At 59.3% G+C, this 5,000-nt stretch overlaps 1 pseudogene; it reads left to right on the forward strand.

Moving 5' to 3' along the window:
- LOC124582231 overlaps nt 1-5,000 on the forward strand; it is a 7,768-nt pseudogene that overhangs the window by 555 nt on the left and 2,213 nt on the right.

Raw genomic sequence — 5,000 nt, forward strand, 5'->3', positions numbered from 1 at the left:
TGCCTTTCCACTCGCCGCGGGGTGGGGCCGTTCCGGTGTGCGGTGGGCCGCACTTCTCCCCTAGTAGGACGTCGCGACCCGCTGGGTGCCGGCCTACGGCCCGGGTGCGCAGCCTGTCCTTCCGCGGGCCTCGGTTCGCGTCTGTTGGGCAGAGCCCCGGTGTCCTGGCTGGCTGCCCGGCGGTATATCTGGAGGAGTCGATTCGCCCCTTTGGGCGCTCGGGCTCCCGGCAAGCGCGCGCGGTTCTTCCCGGATGACGGACCTACCTGGCCCGGCCCCGGACCCGCGCCGCTGTTGGCTCGGGATGCTCTCGGGCGGAATAATCGCTCCCGTCAGCGGCGCTTCAGCTTTGGACAATTTCACGACCCGTCTTGAAACACGGACCAAGGAGTCTAACATGTGCGCGAGTCATTGGGCTGTACGAAACCTAAAGGCGTAATGAAAGTGAAGGTCTCGCCTTGCGCGGGCCGAGGGAGGATGGGGCTTCCCCGCCCTTCACGGGGCGGCGGCCTCCGCACTCCCGGGGCGTCTCGTCCTCATTGCGAGGTGAGGCGCACCTAGAGCGTACACGTTGGGACCCGAAAGATGGTGAACTATGCCTGGCCAGGACGAAGTCAGGGGAAACCCTGATGGAGGTCCGTAGCGATTCTGACGTGCAAATCGATCGTCGGAGCTGGGTATAGGGGCGAAAGACTAATCGAACCATCTAGTAGCTGGTTCCCTCCGAAGTTTCCCTCAGGATAGCTGGTGCTCGTACGAGTCTCATCCGGTAAAGCGAATGATTAGAGGCCTTGGGGCCGAAACGACCTCAACCTATTCTCAAACTTTAAATGGGTGAGATCTCCGGCTTGCTTGATATGCTGAAGCCGCGAGCAAACGACTCGGATCGGAGTGCCAAGTGGGCCACTTTTGGTAAGCAGAACTGGCGCTGTGGGATGAACCAAACGCCGAGTTAAGGCGCCCGAATCGACGCTCATGGGAAACCATGAAAGGCGTTGGTTGCTTAAGACAGCAGGACGGTGGCCATGGAAGTCGGAATCCGCTAAGGAGTGTGTAACAACTCACCTGCCGAAGCAACTAGCCCTGAAAATGGATGGCGCTGAAGCGTCGTGCCTATACTCGGCCGTCAGTCTGGCAGTCATGGCCGGTCCTTGCGGCCGGCCGCGAAGCCCTGACGAGTAGGAGGGTCGCGGCGGTGGGCGCAGAAGGGTCTGGGCGTGAGCCTGCCTGGAGCCGCCGTCGGTGCAGATCTTGGTGGTAGTAGCAAATACTCCAGCGAGGCCCTGGAGGGCTGACGCGGAGAAGGGTTTCGTGTGAACAGCCGTTGCACACGAGTCAGTCGATCCTAAGCCCTAGGAGAAATCCGATGTTGATGGGGGCCGTCATAGCATGATGCACTTTGTGCTGGCCCCCGTTGGGCGAAAGGGAATCCGGTTCCTATTCCGGAACCCGGCAGCGGAACCGATACAAGTCGGGCCCCTCTTTTAGAGATGCTCGTCGGGGTAACCCAAAAGGACCCGGAGACGCCGTCGGGAGATCGGGGAAGAGTTTTCTTTTCTGCATGAGCGTTCGAGTTCCCTGGAATCCTCTAGCAGGGAGATAGGGTTTGGAACGCGAAGAGCACCGCAGTTGCGGCGGTGTCCCGATCTTCCCCTCGGACCTTGAAAATCCGGGAGAGGGCCACGTGGAGGTGTCGCGCCGGTTCGTACCCATATCCGCAGCAGGTCTCCAAGGTGAAGAGCCTCTAGTCGATAGAATAATGTAGGTAAGGGAAGTCGGCAAATTGGATCCGTAACTTCGGGATAAGGATTGGCTCTGAGGATCGGGGCGTGTCGGGCTTGGTCGGGAAGTGGGTCAGCGCTAACGTGCCGGGCCTGGGCGAGGTGAGTGCCGTAGGGGTGCCGGTAAGTGCGGGCGTTTAGCGCGGGCGTGGTCTGCTCTCGCCGTTGGTTGGCCTCGTGCTGGCCGGCGGTGCAGGATGCGCGCGCCTGCGCGGCGTTCGCGCCCCGGTGCTTCAACCTGCGTGCAGGATCCGAGCTCGGTCCCGTGCCTTGGCCTCCCACGGATCTTCCTTGCTGCGAGGCCGCGTCCGCCTTAGCGTGCTCCTCCGGGGGCGCGCGGGTGCGCGGATTCTCTTCGGCCGCCATTCAACGATCAACTCAGAACTGGCACGGACTGGGGGAATCCGACTGTCTAATTAAAACAAAGCATTGCGATGGCCCTAGCGGGTGTTGACGCAATGTGATTTCTGCCCAGTGCTCTGAATGTCAACGTGAAGAAATTCAAGCAAGCGCGGGTAAACGGCGGGAGTAACTATGACTCTCCAAATGCTCACATGATGCGTCATATACGGATCCTCTCGGTCCACTCCTTAGCATCCTAGTGGTGTTGAGTGGGCGATGGTTCGCTTAGCCTCTCGGTGGGAAATCCTAGCTCTGGCCTTCACGTGGCGGGGGTCGTGAGAGGTTCTGAGGAAGGTTATGCCTTGGCATAAGTCTCCCAAAGTTCCTCGACCGACAGAGCAGGGTGTGTTTAGGGTACGGGGGTTGCCTCCCCTCGTGTCTTTGCTCCAGCTGGCCCAACAACAAGAAGTAAACGTGGTACCAGGCCTCCCACTGGAGCGCCTGTGCCAGCTGATGAGCCACCCAACCAGCCAACCGATGCGGGTCGAGCGCCGCTCCCCATAGTCTGCCCCGATTGCTCACGGTCTTTTTCCACCAAGACCGGGCTCGGTGTTCATCGGCGCCATGCTCATCCATCTGCAGTCAACGCGGAGATACAGACGGGGAGGAAGAAGGCCAGGTGGTCTGAAGAAGAACTCTTGCGTTTGGCCCATGCCGAAGCAACCCTGACCATCCACGGTTGCAAGTTCTTCAACCAGGAACTCGCCAAGGCCTTTCCTGCTCGAACGCTGGAGTCCATCAAGTGCCAGCGTAGGACGAAGTCCTATCGGGACATGGTGGCAAGGTTTGTCGCCGAGCTCCCCAGTAGTGCTCATGGTTCTCATGACGCTGCGGCTGAGCCTGGTGATGGATCCCCTGTACCACACGTTCCACCTCAGGGGGATATCGTTGACCTTGCCATCTGGTCCTTTGTTTCTGAACTCCCTCCATCGGGCCGCCGATTTCGCTCTCTTGACGCTCTTCTGGCTCTTGGTCCTACCACTAGCCGGGACACTATCCGAGCAATGTTGCTACCTGCTTTGGATGAGTTAGGGAGCATGGAACCAGCTGTCCATCAAGCTGCAAACATACGGATTCAACAGCCTCCAGAGCGGAAGCGTGCTCGACGAAGGTGGGAATATGCAGTGGTCCAGCGTGCCTTCAAGAAAAATCCGGCACGTTGTATCAACGGGCTCCTTGAGGGCACTCTTCTGCATCAGCCCCCGTCCATCCCGGGGCTGATTGAGTATTGGACAGACCTCTTTGCCCCACCTCGTGTCAGGTCTCGGCCTCCCCGGGGTGAGGGCCTGTCCGACAGGCTGTTGCCGTTCTCAAAGATGGTACCCTTCCACAAACTATGGGCTCCCATCACTGCGGAAGAAGCGGCTACTGCCCTACCACCTCGAAGCTCCGCTGCAGGCCCGGATGGTCTTACACCGGCCCAATTACGTCGCCTTCCCCGGGAGGTTTTACTTAAAATCCTGAATATCCTTCTCCTTTCCCGTTCCCTTCCATCCCGTCTCCTTCAGGCCAGGACCACCCTGCTCCCCAAGAGGACCGCCGCAGCATCCCCTGCTGACTTCCGTCCGATTACAGTGTGCTCGGTGCTAACCAGAGCCTTCCACAAGGTTCTGGTTGGCCGCCTTATGCGCTTCTGCACTTTGGATGGTCGTCAGCGGGCTTTCATCCCTCAGGATGGGATGCTTCATAACACCTTTATCCTGGATCTGGCGATGACTCAGGCGCGGAGGGCCGCCGGTTCGCTGTACTTGGCGTCCCTGGATGTGTCAAAGGCCTTCGACTCGCTTGCCCATGGGGCCCTTGGCCCTGTGCTGAGGGCCCATGGCCTGCCGGTCGAGTTCGTTGACTACATCCGGGGGTGCTATGGGGCGGGATCGACGGTTATCTGCGCTGGTGGGAAGTCGTCCGATCTGGTGCGGCCTTCGAGGGGTGTTCGGCAGGGTGACCCTCTGTCCCCCATCCTTTTTAACATGGCAGTAGACATCCTCTTATCCCGTCTCCCTGAGCATGTTGGGGCACGCATCCTCGGACGGCGAGTAAATGCTGCTGCATTCGCCGACGACCTCCTGCTGTTCGCCGAGACTCGTGATGGATTGCAGGAACTTCTTACCATCGCCACGTCGGCCTTGGGTGACCTCGGGCTTGAGGTCAACCCACGAAAGTGCTTCTCTCTCGCCCTGGTGTCATCAGGCCGGGAGAAGAAGACCAAGGTCGACGAGACAGTCATCTTTCGTGCTGGTGTCCAAAACATTCCAGCACTGGCGATGGAAGATACATTTAAGTATTTGGGACTGCAATTCACCACCGGCGGACGAAGTTTGTTCCATCCTCGGCGGGAGGTCGAGAAGCAGCTTGACATCATTAAGCGTGCTCCACTAAAGCCTCAGCAGAGACTGTATTCCCTTCGGTCCGTAATCCTCCCGGGTATTTACCATGGTCTGGCCTTGGGGAGAACTCGTCTGGGGGCCCTCACATCCCTGGATGTCTGTGTGCGGGCAGCTGTTCGAACTTGGCTGCGTCTCCCAGCGGATACACCTGTTGGATACTTCCATGCCCCAATAACTCATGGGGGCTTGGGGGTTCCATCAGCCCGCTGGCTTGGTCCACTTCTTCGAAGGAGGAGGCTGGCGAAGATACAGGGTTTAGGTGTGGCTGTGGACGATTCTTCCCAGGACTTGCTGCGACGTGAAATCTGCCAACTGGACAACGCCTTGCAATGGCGTGGGGACGTGATTAAGTCCAGTTACCAACTGGGCCGGTGTTGGGCCGAGCGCCTCCACTCCTCAGTCGATGGCTCTGCATTACGTAAGTCTGCCC

This window comes from Schistocerca americana, unplaced genomic scaffold, assembly GCF_021461395.2.
Source record: "Schistocerca americana isolate TAMUIC-IGC-003095 unplaced genomic scaffold, iqSchAmer2.1 HiC_scaffold_404, whole genome shotgun sequence".
Taxonomy (NCBI): Eukaryota; Metazoa; Arthropoda; class Insecta; order Orthoptera; family Acrididae; genus Schistocerca; species Schistocerca americana.